The sequence below is a fragment of the Gymnoscopelus microlampas genome (assembly GCF_963454915.1).
Source record: "Gymnoscopelus microlampas genome assembly, chromosome: 1".
In the NCBI taxonomy this organism is placed as follows: domain Eukaryota; kingdom Metazoa; phylum Chordata; class Actinopteri; order Myctophiformes; family Myctophidae; genus Gymnoscopelus; species Gymnoscopelus microlampas.
The window spans coordinates 36,190,615-36,208,530 of NC_139962.1; positions in this window are offsets into that span (position 1 = coordinate 36,190,615).

A 17,916-nucleotide genomic window follows, 5' to 3' on the forward strand; every position below is an offset into this window, starting at 1 on the left:
GGCTATTATCGAAAATTCATTTAAATCTAGAAATACTTTTTGGAGAATCTTCTCTTATGGGAGTCCCTTGCACAATATATTTTCAGATGGGGGGTCCTCCTTGTTTGAGATCCACTGGTCTAATCAGATTTCGTATTTTTCATTGTGTGATCTCACACAGTAGTCATAAATTGAGATATTGCTGTGGCTTGTTTGTAAAATGAGCTGTTTTGTATTTGTGTGGAAACACATGGATCAACTTGATGTTCAGGCATCGTCGCGTCTTGATAACTGCAGGGGATGGGACCACCCCCCTTTAATTAGCTTGTTATATTGTTAGGGGATTTTTTTTTACTTACCGACATAACCGTAGCCGCTCTTCTAATTATAATTAATTGTGCTCTAATTGGAGGTCTTTCAATGAGCATTAATATACATTGTTAGCTAATTAATCATCCCTGTTGGCGATTCTTTCTCCGTTGTTGAATGCTTATTCTGACCTGCTCACATCTCTACTGCTTCCTAGAGTATACAGTATACATTAACTGTTCTAAATTAGACAATTGAAACTGAGACAAGCCTTGAGAGAGTCATGCATTTCCTACTGGCTCCTGCAGTCATTTGGGTCACTCCCCATGACCTTTGAGCTGATATGATATCATGGTCAGTGCGTAAAGTGAGTGAAGTGGCCGTGTCACTATGCTGACATTACAGGCTAGGCAGGCATGGCTGCTAACGTGCTAACGGCTCTCACGTCCTCGCACTGTCACGTGGTTTGACCCTGCCAGTGTCAGCTGGGGAGGGAAGGGTGCCCCCCCCCCCCTTCCCTTCCTGGCTTTTGACATATATAGTCAGTGACTGGCAGAGATAGAAGGGGCATTGGGATCTGTCAGTCTTGACTCTAGATGCTCACATACTTGCAAGGGCAATAAGGGGGAGCCTCGCCTTCCGCACTGAACCATTTCTCTGGAGGACCAGAAACACGCTAATAAACAAACAGTATCTACCAAGTCCTGTGGTAATACGGGAAAATATGGCTGTTTGAACTCAATGTCCGGAAGCTCTTTGCGAGCAGTGGAGGCGAGACACCACAGGTGTTGATTAGACTTCAAAATGTCATGGAATTGACATTTTGCAGCAGTCAGATGAAAAACACTATATTCATGGTTATGAAAAAGTTGTGTAATCAAATTGCAGAACTTGACGTCATGGCAATTTTATGAGCTGAGGAAGCTGGATTGCTCATGACGTACTGACTGGATTGTTCTGAAATGTATTTCTTAACTTTCGTTGGTGAACTATTGTCTATTTGTTTGTCTGTTTGTTATACAGTATCTGTAGTATGTATGTTGTTGTGTATTTGGGTGTGAAGGACCTCAGGAAGAATAGCCATGCTTAGGCAAGTGCAAAATGCATTTCAACGATTTAAACCAATGGCAGCTTAAATACCACTGTGTATTAGAATTACTTCCAACATGACATAGGTCATAGGAGCTTATTACACGTATCTATGGGTTGCCAGTAGTGCAGACACACCCCAGGGAGAGGATATGATTAAATAAAGATGATTTCCAGGGAATGTGCTTTCCCGTTTTTGAATGACGGCAGTTCATTACTTTAAGGAGTAAAAACACTAATAAGCTACCAGTCAGCAAGGTCTATCATATAAAAGCATAATCGAGGGATGCATATGAATAAATAAATATCACAACTAGAATTTGTCTACCCAGATGGTACCAATTTGTTAAATTTGGGGTATTGGCACATGGACTATGTACTGTAGCTGACCTCCAAAATGAGTGGGAGCGGCTTCTTCTTCTACACAATATCAAGAAAACAACATCAATTTGAAATTGTATGTTATGGGACCCTTTATAGAGTGCACCTCGCTTTCACTTAATGACAATAGGGGGTACCACAAATGCAAAAAGATGATACTCATGTTGTAGAAACGCTATATCCCCCTGCATTTTTCCTTGAGTCCTGACAGCTGCAACCAATGGCATACACAGCCCTGTGTAGGCCACCTGGCCTGGCAGAGATATGCACTCCATGAAGACTCGTCTGTCTGTACTGAGTATGTTTTCAGATGGATTGTTATTTGGGGGGCTTTTTAACTGTGCCCCCTAATGCCTCTCGGCACACAGAGAGCTGTTTTCTCGGCTCTGCTCTGTGGATTGTTACACTGTGTAACCAGATGTTTGATTTGAAAGAGAATCATAATGAAGCAAATGACACGCATTAATAGTAAATGGTAGAGTTCATAATTTATTTAGTATAGTCAAGTCAAGGCAATTGTATTTGTATAGTGGCAAATCACAACAGAAGTTATCTCAAGGCACTTTTCATGTAGAGTAGTTGTAGAGAGTACTCTTTGTGGGAGGGCAAACTAGGTAGGGATGCCCTGATCAAATCACCAAAAACATGTTATAGAACATAGCCTACTCATGTCTGCAATTTGTAGTGCCGTCTTGGTGCAAGTTCCGTCAGCATTCTAAATTAGTTTGGTCAAAGTGTTGGGTACTGTTGACATTTCAATGTTTTGTACTCCAGGCAGACAACCAACCTGCATCACTACAATCCATAGCCTGGAGGGCAGATTAACTGGCTAGTTAGTTGTTGGGCCCATAGACATATAAAGGTAGACGCCTCCTCTGGCTCTGAAGCGTGTGTATCTCGGACGCACTTCCGCTTCCTCTATGCTTGTGGGGGCCAGCTGGAAACTTCCGTGTGCGTCACAGAAGGGGGCGTTCGGTAGGCCAATCAGAGGAAGGTGGGGGCGCGTCTTTTCCCGGAAAAGACGCACTGTGATTGGCCAATAGTCAACGCGCTGTGATTGGCCAGTTGTCAACGCGCTGTGATTGGCCAGTGCCCGTTCCCCCCGGAAATGGCGGCCACCATATCAAGCACGTCGCTCCAATGAACTGCAGAGGCCAATGAGGTATCTAGGTTTCTATATCTATGGTTGGGCCAACCAAGGATAAACTATAACCCATAGCCTGGAGGTATGACTGCATGCTCTGCGATTGGCTAGTCCATTGTTAAGCCAACCCAACGGGCCAACCAATTGTATAAATGAATCACTCTGTGAACTTCATCTCTCAATGACTCAGTCAGTCAGTCAGTCAGTGACTGACTTCTATATGGCTGATCCTTGCAGGTCCAGCCAAAAAGAGTTACACAGTGAATCCACGAGGAGGAATTAGCTGTCTATCCATCAATATGGGTGAAGGATACAGGTGGAGTTTCAAGAGAAAGGGGAACTTTTAACATAGCTGGTCCCCACAACAGGAAGAATCACATGGGAATTCAATATAATGGAAAGATGGGAAAGATGCAAAAGTGTGCTTTAACCATTTCAGAAACTGAAGTCATAGATATCCCATGATGCAGGCCACAGATAATCCAATTAGGTTAGATGCGATAAAAATAAACAATAGGATGGGAGAAAATACGTTATAAAACACTCAACATGAGGAATTAGCAGGGTCTGTTGTCCGTCATACATCAATGGGACCTGGTGGTCTTCAGACACAACTATGTCTGGATGTAGATTAGACAGTAACCAACCCAGCCCAATGGCTTGTCTGCACATTAGCGTTGCTAGCATAGCAGTGATGATGTGCAGTAGTGGAGCCAGGGGTATGTTGACACATACAGTATGCTGAAATATGACTGGCAGGAAAAACTGCTAAACCCTTAGACCACGGACTGTCAGAGCTGTAGCGGAGACAGCCGCCTGTTGGCACACATACCACCTTATTAGCGGGGGAAGTGAGTGGCTTCACTGTGAATTTTTCATTTGAATAAGCGAATAGATTTGAATTCGTCCGCGGAAGCTAGTGGTGGTGACGTGTAAAACCCAGATTTGTAGACATAGGGAGAGGGGCTGTGGACCGTTATAGTGAAATCAATGTCTACAACCACCGCCTTCCGACTGCTAGGACAAGGAACGTGTGTGATTGTAAAATTGGAGCTGCGAAAGACTGTTAACCCTGACTTCCAGATAGGCAAACCGTGTAGAGATTTAAGGGAGACAGAGGTATGTTGAAATAGGGAGCTCTGGAGCGATAAAGTATGTATTGTTCAGTGAGGGAGAGGGAGAGTGGATGGGAGATAGAGAGAGGGAGGGCGAAAGAGGGGGGTGGGGGGGGGGGGGGCAAGAGAGATGGAAAAAAGGTAGTCAGTCCCTGGCAGATATGCCAAATGTCTAGGATAATGGTTTGACATACCCATAATGCACTTGGGGCTCCGGGCTAGGAGGGATGACACCACTTCAATCATCCTCCACCGACACAAACACTCTGATGTTCCCCAGCTGGCCCGCGCAGACAGCAAGGTTAGATTACACATGCACGCACACACGCACGCACACTCTCGCACACACACACACACACACACACACACACACACACACACACACACACACACACACACACACACACACACACACACACACACACACGCGCGCGCACAGTTGATGGTTATAACAGAGCCCTCTCATTCATTTGGCAGCATCATTGTGCAGGTAATGGTGATGATACAAAACGACTTGGACCTAATCAGACCAGCAGCTAAATGACATATTTTATCAGCGGAGCTCATCTCAACAACACTTCTCACCTCTCATATGAGGATGTTCACTAGCGTTAAACTCTACTCTACACCATTTGTGTGAGAGTAGGAGTCTACTGTAGTATGTTAATGTATAAAAAAGAGAATCTTTTGTAATATAATACAGTCAATCTATCAGTATAAATACAAGTAAATATTAAACTAAATATCTGCTTAAACACCTTTGCTTGCTGACAGTTTAAGGGAAGAGCAAGTTGCCTTTTTTATTCATTAAATTAAATTAGATTAAAATGGGTGCAAACCCTAACTGCACCAATTCAATTTGATTTCAATTACATTTTATTATAGTGCCAAATCATAACAAGTTGTCAACAACAACATTTCTTATACCGCATCTCTCCATTCCTGAGATATGGTTGACTGGCATTTTGACCTTGACCATGATGTTGACCTTGACATTTGACTCTTTCGACCCAAAAGTTATCATCTCCTCTGGGCATCATATTGAGCGTTCCCACCCTCCCAAGTTTCAGTTTTCAAATTTCGGAATAAAGTTGTTTTACCGATAAAGTACTTTATGGCTATTTTCTTCATGTTTTGATTGCTACTGGCAATGTACATTGACGTTGTCAGAAACCAACCAACTAGCTGGTTCAGCTGGTTAGTGAGCTTACATTCATGCTGCTGGCTGTTTTTAGAAATATTGTAGGCCTATAAGACATTGTACACTTCCACACTTTAGAATCACACCTTATAAATATTACATTCTTTCCGCGCTAGACAGATTACAGTAGGCTACCCGACCATGCATGAGGGCAGGGTAACTAATGTCAATACACTGTATAGTAATTATATTTAATAAAAAGCATAGTAGTACTAGTCAATGTAATAATATAATAAGAACTTTATTTGAAAATAGCAGATCTACAAGCTCTTGATGCAACACGTTGTGAGCTTGTAGATCTGCTATTTTCAAATAACCGATGTATACAGTAGGTTTAAGTACTAAGTTGTAAGTGGTGCTCATGTGGCCCACAGTTGCTTCTTTTGGGCTTGTTTTCCTAGACCTGGTTGCTTGTTTCTTTCACAGAATCTGGCAACACCGATCCGGCTTCACGACACGTGTTGTTGTTGTTATGAAGTGAAGACGCGAGTTGCCTAGCTGCCTTAAGTTATGATAGTGGGCATGCCATGTTATTAGGTTTTAATGGGTTAGGTGGTCTGAAAAGAAGAATGGACATATTATGGATATACATACTACTTTACAATCCATCTGAAAGGAAACCAATGCACTAACGGGAGAGGGAGAAGGCGTGCCACGCTACTATTTTTGCAACGGTAAGCTAACGACAGTCCATTTACTGACATAATATGTCGATGTTACTCGATAATTGGCCCGTGGTAATGTTTTTCCTACTTCCTAAAAGTTTTCCATAACATCTGACGCTAGCTTCAGGCTAAAGCTGGCTTGTTTAAGCTAACGTAATAGACCAATTATTTGTTTACTAACATTGAGAGACTGGACGCACAGGTGATTGTTTCACGCAATCAATTCTCAACTTGTTGGTGACTTGTGTGGCGCGTCCTAGCGAGACCTGATAGAATGGCTTTCATTGGGCGCATACTGGTTATACGCACACTGGTTCTTATCAGTGTGCAATGGATTTAGCCTTGCATCAAGACGGTCATCGGTCTGTCTTGTATCAAGGCTATGGATTGTTATGAGTAAAACCTGCAGGCTTTTTTGGCTGGATCCTTGGAACTCAACATTACAGTAACTTAATATATAGTTCTTACATACACTATGTACAGTAAAGTATATGTACATTAGCATTTTTCCATTGCTTAGAAAGAGGGTTATTTAAGCTATTAAGACGTTTTTCTTTTGTTTGTTTGTTGAAAACGTGTGTGTGTGTGTGTGTGTGTGTGTGTGTGTGTGTGTGTGTGTGTGTGTGTGTGATCTCTTGCTTCCTGTCTCTTTCTGACTGTCTGTGGGTTGTGTGACAACTGCATGTTGCCAGTTTAGTGCTACCATAATGTACACAACTGTCAAAGATACATATTTTTTTGTAGGAATACATTTGCCTCCTGTGTGAATTGTGCATATGAATAGGATGGGCAGGTGTATACTACTGTATTTTAACATCAGTCATAATGGTGGTACGTGGAGAGACAAATATCTTCTGGGTGGTACTGGTACAAAAAAAAGATTGAGAATGAGAACCTCATCTAGGCTATTCTATTTTCTGAACATGCAGTATTTTGTGTGAATTACAGTATGTGTTGTAACACACGTTGTATCCTATTGTGTTATCCCCTAAAATGGGATATCTTTTATGATAATACTGTTAGCAGTCATATCTTAAATACAATATCTATATTGACCTAATTGAATTAATTTAAATACGTTATTTTATTTTATTTGTTTGACTAAAACCAATGATTAAAACTAGACTAAAACCATTTGAGTTTTCGTCGACTAAAACTAGACTAAAACCATTTGAGTTTTCGTCGACTAAAACTAGACTAAAACTATCAAGGATAGAAATGACTAAAATGTGACTAAAACTAAGCATTTCGTCCAAAAGACTAAGACTAAAGGCCTTTGCACACAGGGTGCTATTAGTCAATCAGTTTTTACCGCATGCGAAAAAACGCACGAATCGAACTGGGTTCGATTGAAAAAAAAACCGCATCGCGTCATCGCATCGCATCGCCGCACGGGGTGTGCATGAGGTCATTGAGAACCATGTGTTGATTTAAAAAATGATATAGTGCGTTTTTTCCGTGCGAAAAATCGCACCCTGTCTGCAAAGGCCTTAAGACTAAATCTAAAATGCCTGCCAAAAACAACACTGCTGACTCTATTGGCTGACTCTATTCAGCCCTGTGATTGGCTAGCGAGACACATGATGTAATTCATAAGGACATAGGACTATGCACTTTAAAAAAAAAAACTTTTTTTTCTTTTAAGTGAGCTTCCATCACTGTGATGACCACATCGCCCACTTCACACTGGGTGTATAGCTTGCTGCTAAGCAGCAAGCTATATATGCTTAGATGATTTTGATTTATATGAGGATAGATTTGTGCGACTGTAAAGACAAAACGGAAGTGGGGAGGATGCTTCACATCCACTTTATATTTTAATCATGATCAGAGCTTCCGTGTCCCAGACTGTATGACTGGAAATATTTGAAAATTGTGGGAGGCAACAGTCTGGCCACGCGAGACTATTGTACAACAACTAGTGTAGAAGTTTGAATGATACAATGAGCTGTTTTGCTAAGTTAGCAATATCAGATGCATTGGATTGGCCTGGGTTGTGGCATGAATATGTGTACGGTCAAATCAGAATACTCAGACATAGCCTAGACACAGAGATCCAAATTATGGAACAGTATTAAGACCTAAAGTTTTTAATTGACTGTCACAAGAGCCATAAGGTGTATGACTCACTCAACAAATCCCTGAGTGTTAATTTAACTTTGCTGTGCGATACTCACAAGGCCAATTACTTATTCAGATGTGTTTATCTCGGAATGAAACATTTGAATAATGCAAACAAAAAACCCTTTCAGTCTAATGTTGCCCATACAGGTGATTAGATAAGGCTTTGGTCCAAGTGAAAATTGTGGGTGTAGCAAACCATTATTTGGCATGAGGGATTGAGAGATTCTCTCTCTCTCTCTCTCTCTCTCTCTCTCTCTCTCTCTCTCTCTCTCTCTCTCTCTCTCTCTCTCTCTCTCTCTCTCTCTCTCTCTCTCTATCCCAGTCTCTATTCCTCTCTCTCTCTATATTCTTTCTCTGTCTTGTTCTCTCTTACTCTTTTATCTATCTCATCATGCTCACTCTTTCTCTCTCTGCTTCATCCATCTCTCAGACTTTTTTTTTCTGTACAACCCATCCCTACTCATACCCCCTCTCTCTCTCTCTCTCTCCATGCCAGGCGCATACAGGCACACTCCCTCCACTCACCAGGGTCTAATCTCTCTTTGTTTACGCTGCCAAGGGGTTATTTGGCTGTCTGTTAGAGTGTGACACAGACAGTGCTACACTGTCAGAGAGACTCACACAAAAACACACGCGTGCTCAAAATACAGCTTCAGCACACTGCAGTGGAGCTGAACCTATATTCAGTAGATCCAACGCGTCAGTCCATACTGATGATGTGTGATGGCCCACAATCATACTACGCCTTCTGAAAGACTGTATAGCCATCACACGCCAGAATAATGATTTGAGACTAGTCATTGTGGGTGACACAAAATGTGTGTGTGTGTGTGTGTGCGCGTGCGTGCGTGTTTGTGTGTGTGTGTGCGTGCGTGTTTGTGTGTATGTGTGTGTACTGTACATGCCAACTGATTGCACAGCACACATACAATGCAGCGTGGTTATTTGTTCATTGAATGCACATTGTGTGCATCTTTAGACACAGTGAGGGAACAGAGGTGCCTCTGAGTGCATTTGACTCAATGGGAGGATGTATTTGTGAAGACCAGGACATAATAACTATGTTTTTTTCTATACAAACGATACATTTGCATATAGGCACTATAGAATAAAGAGATCCCTCTAACATGTCAGTCAGTCTGACAGACAAAATAGGTGGAAGTGGTTGGTGTTATCAATGATCAAAAATGGAGGCTGTTGTGTTGATTGCAAGCACAAAATGTAGCAGAAAGTACTAAAGATGTACATACCTACAGAGAATTAGCCTGGTAAACCCCCCTCCCTCCGGAAATCTAATTTGCATTTGATTTCTGGAAGGAGTCTGGTCTACAGGCCTGTATGGGCAATTTGGGAGCTGGGCTGGATTAGTACAGTTGACTGACAACCCCTTCAGCCAATCAGCAGTCCGTTCCCCTTCAGCCAATCAGCAGCTCATTTTCCCCATCCCCAGCCAAGTATGACGCAAGGGGACTTTTGAAGGGGCTATGCCGAAAATAGGTTGCTTTATTCGGATAATAATAATAATAATAATAAACTTTATTTGTATAGCACCTTTCATGACATGAAATGCAGCGCAAAGTGCTTTACAGAGCAAGAATACAGTTACAATACGGATACATACGTGTCACTGCCCGCCCCTGCCGGTTCTCTGAATTTTTATTTTTAAATAGGCTCTGTCATGATTAATTGACCACATACATGAAGTTAAACAACTAAATTCCATCCAAACGATATCTTATAGATTAATTCCGTGCCTCAAAATAGAAGTTTGAGAGCTTCTTGAAGTTTTAAAACAGCGGAGAAAATAGTGCACAGAAAATATGGCTGCCGCTCGTTTTTGGTCGGGTGCACTCAGGCTGGACTGGTTAAAAACTCGGTTAAAACCCTGTTGCTAGCCTATAGGGCAGTGAAAGGAACAGCTCCTTCTTACCTCCGGGCTATGGTCGACGCCTACACCCCTGCCCAACCACTTCGGTCTGCCACCTCGGGGTGACTGATTGCCTCGTCAGTCAAGGGTCCTTCTGGTCGATCGACACGGTCACGACTTTTTTCTCTTCTGGCCCCACAGTGGTGGAATGAACTTCCCACTGATGTGAGGACAGCAGAGTCACTGCCCATCTTTCGCCGCAGGCTGAAAACCCACCTTCAGGAAACACTACCCTTACTCTTTGCCTGGCTTACTTGTTAAGTAGTTGTACGAACTCTTGTTTTATTGTTGTACTGTTTTACTGGATCTTGTTTAGTCAATACACTTTTTGTATTAGCTCGTGCTCATTTGATTTTGCAAAACAATTTTTTCCTCATCTGTTTAAGAAAGTAGGTAGCTGATATATTGCACTTTTACCTTGGCGCTAGGTATACTCTTGGTTGCTTGTTTTTGCAGGAAATGCACTTAAGACTTCTGGTGATTAGTAGTTTTGTTCCCTACCTATGTTGAATGCACTTATTGTAAGTCGCTTTGGATAAAAGCGTCTGCTAAATGACTGTAATGTAAAATAATTTAATGGTTCCATTCCATTCTGTTTCACTCGAACTCGCCCCCTGATTGGCCAACCTTCACTGTCAATCATAGAACATTGAGCGAGGATGCTGATAGGACAGTTCATGTTATGAACTGTGGAGACTCACTTCTGAAAACAAATGGAAATTAGTTTTCCGGAGGGAGGGGTTTACCAGGCTAACAGAGAATAGTCTTAGTTGCGCTTTCTTTTCCCACAACTAGCGTGCAGCCACACTTTTTCCTGAGGTAGGCATTCTCCTGCAGGCCTCTGCAGAGAGGAGGGAATAAAGACGGATGTACCTTCTCACCCACCTAATAGAATATGATAAGATTATATAGAACAAGGACTCAATGTCAAGCCGTCTTTATGCTTCTGCTCAAATAGCACAGACAGGTAAATGGCCATGTGTGTGTGTGTGTGTGTGTGTGTGTGTGTGTGTGTGTGTGTGTGTGTGTGTGTGTGTGTGTGTGTGTGTGTGTGTGTGTGTGAGTGTGCGTGTGCGTGTGTGTATGTGTGCGTGTGTGTGAGAGAGAGAGATATTTGCTATTCATTAAGATACCCTGGTGCATTTTTTCATTATTCACACACAAAGGTGTGTGCCAGTGAATCAGGATGGAATCATCGGGCATATGTATTTGTGTGTGTGTGTGTGTGTGTGTGTGTGTGTGTGTGTGTGTGTGTGTGTGTGTGTGTGTGTGTGTGTGTGTGTGTGTGTGTGTGTGTGTGTGTGTGTGTGTGTGTGTGTGTGTGTGTGTGTGTGCGCGCGCGCGTGTGTGTGAGTGTTAAAAAGCCCACAGACAGATTTCATCCATTACGTCAATTATGAATTAGCACCTCTCCGCCATCTCTCAGCTCTCTCCCTCTGTTGTCTGCTGTCTTAATTAGCCAAACACAGGGCATCAACTCATTCTTCCTGCCACAGGAGTTCTATGCATACACACACACACACACACACACACACACACACACACACACACACACACACACACACACACACACACACACACACACACACACACACACACACACCATCATACAATCACATGTTTTGCATATAAATATGTGCACCCACAAGATGCACATTTACACAGACTAATGTGCATACTCTACACTACACACACACACACACACACACACACACACACACACACACACACACACACACACACACACACACACGCGCGCGTAGCCACATCGTGCATTTCTGTTAGTTTTAAATGGGATGAGAGAACACATAATGAGACAGTGCTTCATGTAGTGTCACGGTGTGACGATAGTTACCAGTTCTCCTATCTGGCCCTTTCCAAGTGTAATACGTACCAGGACCAGGACTGGCTGACAGGTCCTTAACGCAGAGATCTGTCACTGACTGCTCAAGTGCTGCACAGCTAAAATGGAGGAAGCGCCACAGTGCAACCTTCTTCTCAACTGAATATCATTTTTTTTTGGCAGACATGCCAAATCGGGCCTTCACACAAAATATTTATATAATAAAAATATAATATTTTTTATGTATTGGTGTATTGTTTTTGATGCTTGTGCAATAGTGTTACAGTTTTGCCTAGCATTGCAGCAAATGGATTTACATTTAAAGTCATTTTTCAAGGATGGCACAGGCCTGCCTTACCCCTGAATGCCACTGTACTTTGACACCTTGCACCATCGCTAAAGCAGCACACGCCTAACACGTCACCTATTCCCTCCACGTGTGCTGTTGCTTTAAGACAAGAGACAGTCGCTCCGCCTCCACCTCTCCTCGGTGCCACGGTAACCTCCAATGAACGAGATTGTGGAGTGTGACAGCGATCATGCTCACTTTGGCTAGTTAACCCCCCGCCCACCCCGTTGCTCGGATCTGGCGTCTCTGAGATGCTGAATGAGTCATTTGATTGTCATCTACCCTAGTGAACACCCAGACAGACAGACAGACAGACAGACAGACAGCAGAGAGACGGGGGTGCGAGGGGTTCAAGAGGTACCAATGAGCCTGGGTGAGGGGGGGTTGACTAAGAGCAGGGCAGAGAGGAAAAGGGTTAGGAGGAGTGTTGCTCTGATGAGCAAGGGGGCGGGGAAAGGGGAAGGAGGGAATACTGTAAATGGGTACAGTAAATGAGAGAAAAAGGAGACAGAAGGACGGACAGTGATATAGTCTAACAGGGTATTTATACCACAGACGGATGAATAGGAGACAAATAGGCAAACAGACAAATCCGGCAGGTATAGACATAACAGTCTGGCAGACAAGCAGATCAACAGGAAGGTGGACAGTCAGATGGACAAACACAGGGAGGACAACAAACCTACAGTAGGCTACTGCAAGACAGACAGACAGACAGACAGACAGACAGACAGACAGACAGACAGAGACAGGCAGACAGACTCTCAGACAGACGGCCAGAGTGTGGTGGCGGGTGGGGGAGTGCATGGGGGACAGTGCCTGCAGCATGGTGTGTGTTGAGTAGCAGGCAGCCTGACAGGCAGTCAGCCACCGAGCAGAGCCCCCTGTACGCCAGGCTAAGTGAGTTAGCACGGGGCTGCTGGCTCTGTAATAAAGCGTTTAATGGACACACAGCTTCTCCCTACCTTCCTCGGGCGACCACTAAATCCCTCTTTACTGTCGCTCGCCCAGATGTTAGTGACTTATCCATTTCTCCCATCGCACCAGAGGCTAGTGCATCCGACCCCTTGTTTTTATATATATATAAGAGCAAGAAATGTCCACCACTCTTCCTGCTGACATTCATATGTACACACACCTGTGTACACATACATACAGACATACACTCCAACCAGAGAATTAAGGTGCATTATGATACTGTATAGTCATGCTCATTTGCAAAAGTGTACAGTCTAATGTAGGTCTATGTTATCCGTCTCTCACCCCAAATTCTGCAAACGAATGTCTGTTAGTGCTTCACATTGTACTCTAACCCATTCAGAATGTTATCTCTGCAGTTAGTTGTTTGTTGGAAACGGCCATAATGTAATTGCTATGGTAGAGAGACCAATGCAAATATTTTGCCGTGTTGAATAGCACCCCAAAGTTCACTGTCCTTGGTGATTCATTTACACAGAAATCCATTTCAGTGTCTGGAATGAAATGATCTGAAAATATAATGCATCCTGTGAAAGTATACTCAAGCTTTCTGGGACGAACATTCGGCGAAAATCACATGATGTGCGAAGTGTTATGAGCTTGTAGATCGGCTATTTCGGGCAATATTTGGGGTATAGGGAAAAGCCCTGGACCAAATAGCCCTGGGGAACCCCGGTCAACTCTTGAATGCAAGCCATCTATATTACATCTATACCATCTACTGTATATACCACTTAACCCGGCAAGAGGTCAGCTGAGTGGGCCGCGTGCATTTTCGGAACATGTTTATTCTAATGGTCAATAAATCGATTGTATTCCAGCAATTGTTTTTCAAGGCTTTAAAGAAAAAATACAATGACTTTTATTTTTCTTTAAAAAACATGTTATATTGATGGTTGTATTTTCATTAAAATCTTAGTGTTTTGGCAATTATTTGGGAGCCCTCTTGCAATACCCTGACGGCCAACGAGTGGTCCCCGGCACACAGGTTGAGAATCGCTGGTCTAAAAAAAAGAACTGATGGCAAGGAGAGGTTTTGTTGTTCAGACGTGATCTAGTGGACTCTCCCAGAAGTGCAAGCTGCCCTCAGGACTTCATCACAGTAACAAGATTCCTGCCTGTTGAGCACACACTCATCATGTCACAGAGCTCCCACAGACCTTCACAAGAAACACACGACACGGGCAAAACATAATTAAGCTATTGGTACCTGGCAAAAGAGTGCCACACCGCAAAGTAATTATGACCTATTGAAATATGTCCGGACCAAGAGATGATATGGGAACATAAAGGCAGGTCTAAATGTGATTCTTAAAGGGTTACAGAAGAAACGGAGAGAAAAAGAAATAAGAAGGCCTAAATAAATGTCAGAAAAAATGACACGGTATCCGCGGTTTACTTGGTGAGACGGTGGAAAAAACGTCGAGCTCAGACACATGCACAGCGACTTGGATATGTATCATAGACAGCGTCTCAAGGGCAGCCTTTTTTCAGTTTTGGTTTTACATTCTCTCGCTCTTTTTGTGTGTGTCTTTTTTTTGGGGTGGTCTCTATTTCCTCTCGCACCAGCACAAAGTGGTGTCTGGACTGCTATGATGAGCCAGGGCGTCTCCGCCATTAAATGTGTAAGCAGGACAAAGAGATAGAGGGAAAGTGGGAGGGAGCAGGGGTACGAGAGAGAGGGAGACAGAGAGAGAGAGAGAGAGAGAGAGAGAAGGGTGGGGGGTATTGGAGTTGGAGAGAGAAATAGCGAGACTGATTCGGTATTCGGCGAAACGCAGACGCGTTGAATCTGGAAGCGTGACAAAAATGTGTCCGGCCTAATGATGTCAACTAGTGTTCTCACCGCCCCTCCACGGTGTGTGTGTGTGTGTGTGTGTGTGTGTGTGTGTGTGTGTGTGTGTGTGTGTGTGTGTGTGTGTGTGTGTGTGTGTGTGTGTGTGTGTGTGTGTGTGTGTGTGTGTGTGTGTGTGTGTGTGTGTGTGTGTGTGTGCACGCGCGCTTGGGTAATTTTGCAGCCTTCTGTGTCTCTGTGCTGTCTGACAATCTGGTTGTCAGGGAGAGGCTGCAGTGCTGTAGGGACAAACTATCCACACACAGACACCCACCCATGTATACCCATATATATATATGTGTGTGTGTGTGTGTGTGTGTGTGTGCGCGCGTGCGTGCGTGCGTGTAATTTTTCAATTCATCAGTAGCATTTTCTCCATTTCTGTTTTCCTCAAAATATATTTTTCCATCGGTCAAAAACCACAACAAACAGCTTTTGACAACAAGGACATCGCTGACCCATAAAGTCAGGAATTGCCTAAAAACTAAAACAAAATATTGTATTGTGTTGTGTTGAAGACTGTGTCTTTAACCACTTGAACCCCAGCATCCATATTCTGGGAGAATTAGCCGAAAATAGCAGATGAGACTCGTTGTGAGCTTGTAGATCGGCTATTTTTGGCGAAGAGATTTGGTGTAGACGAGAAAAAACGGTCAAAAAAGTACAGAGACAACTCAGGTCCAGTTTTCTAAGTCTATAGAGGGTTTAAGTGGTCAGGGATGGTCTACTGTCTGTGTGTTGTCTTTGAGGATGGTCCATGGTGTGTGTGTTGTAGACTGTGTCTTTAAGGCTAACTAGGTGCTAAGGAGTGGAAGTTGGTGAGGAGTCTCCGGAAAAGGTCACAGAGAGTTCACAGCCCTGCCGGGGGATGAGTGATGGCCGTGGAGAGGGGGCTCTGTTGCCGGGCCTTGTTCTTTTCTGTGCTGCCTGTCGGTCCGCACAGCGGTAGTCTGAGCCTTGATGGATTGGCAGCCAGTGAAAGGAAACGTCTCTCGCCCCCCACTCACCCCTCAACCCCCCCCCCCCTCCCCCCACACACCCCCAATCACCCTCCCTTTCTGCCTCCCTGGCCGATTCTGTCCTCCACTCCCCCCACTTCTCATCCTCTTCCAGTTAGTGTATGTACATGCACGCTAACTGGCTACACATGCAAGGGCTCCCCACGAGTGCAAGCATGCACGCGCGCGCGCGCACACAAACACACACACACACACACACGCACGTGCGCGCGCGCGCGTATGCATGTGCAGACATGTAACGCTAACGTACTTTCTGTAGTATGTCTTTCCTCCTGTGCATAAACCGGGTCTAGGTCACTGTAGAGAGAATGTGTTTTGAGGTGTGTGTGTGTGTGTGTGTGTGTGTGTGTGTGTGTGTGTGTGTGTGTGTGTGTGTGTGTGTGTGTGTGTGTGTGTGTGTGTGTGTGTGTGTGTGTGTGTGTGTGTGTGTGTGCGTGCGTGCGTGCGTGCGTGCGTGTGTTTCAGTGCACACGCGCACACACACTGTGTGAACGTGTGTTCCTCTAAGAGGAGGTGAGAGGTGAGCGAGAGATGGAGTGGGTGACGATAGGAGAGGAGGCCTGAGGGTTGCGGGTGAAGGGGAGAAGGAGGGGTGGGTTTAAGGGTTTAAGTGCAGGACATCCCCTGGCCCAGGGGTCAAGCACGGAGGACGCTCAGGGAGAGGCCCGCTTGTTTCTGACGGGGGCCAGGAGCGGGGGGTGCATGTTGTACCTGGACGGACACAAAAGAAGGCCGTGCGGCAGGGGGGCCGGCTGGGCTAAAATAAACATCAAAGCCTGCTGGCCGTGGCCCGCTTTTGTTGCCTGGAAATGGAGACACCCCTCGTCCCCCCCAACCCTCCCCCTCCTCCTCCTCCCTCGGGGTTGCAGGGGTGAGGAGGAGGTGGAGGAGAAGGAGGAGAGGGAGGTGAGGACTGTGAATGAAACGTGCTCCATCTGAAGCCTGCCAAACTTCCCACTGGATATGTTTTGTTTTTTCTTTTCTTTTTTTGTTCAAAAATAAATCACAGGATCCTTAAAACGTGTTAACTGTTTAGTGGCCACAGAGCCAGAGACAGGTCCTAACCATGCACCATCTACTGGGAGCAGAGAAGCAGTGCTCCTGTTCATTTAACTCTGAGCGGGACCGGGTACAAATGTAACCAAATGGACTCGTGGAACCTTACGGGTCCATTTGGTTACATTTGTACATGCTCAGAGTTAAATGAACACAGAGCATTTTACTGTGTACAGTAGATGGACCCTGCTGTACAGTGAGTGAGGGTCCCTGTTAACATTTTAATCTTTAATTCATGGCTCTTGAAGACTTTACACACCAGGGACATGATAAATATACAACAGGAAAATGCATAACAATCAAGTAAATGTCACTGTTTTCTGTGCGAGGATCCAAGGGACGTGCCAATTGTGCATAAAAAAAAGTCTCCGCTGTGAGAAAGCTTTAAAGGTCCCAATAAAATCAATAAGATTTCTCATTTTTCTTAGTTATACATATTTTGGGGGTTCTTTGGTGTGCCTTCTTAAAAAAAGAAAGGGGGTGGGGGGGGTGGGGGGGGGGGGGGGGGTGAGGGGGACTGTTTTTTGTTTATGTTTTGTGGTCTCCTGGTGTTTGATTTGCTGGTCCAATAGTTGCATAACTTTGGGCTGCTGTTAATAATCCCACCAACAATGAAGAGACGACTTTCTACCTGTCCGCCATGTTTTTGCGTACAGCATGAAAATCAAGTACTTCCTACCATGAATTTTCCTTTTAATTGTTTATCTGTGTAATCTCTTAGTTATGCCAGCATTTGTATAACCAGCACTGTTGTGGAGCAGTTTGTTTATGTTTAATGTGGAAACAATAAAGATTGCGTCAAACTGAATTTTCAATGGAGGCACAGTGAAGCTCTTCCCACAGTCAGGTAAACTGCGGGAAAAGCTTGAACTGTTTGCGATATTACTTTTAGAGAACAGCTGA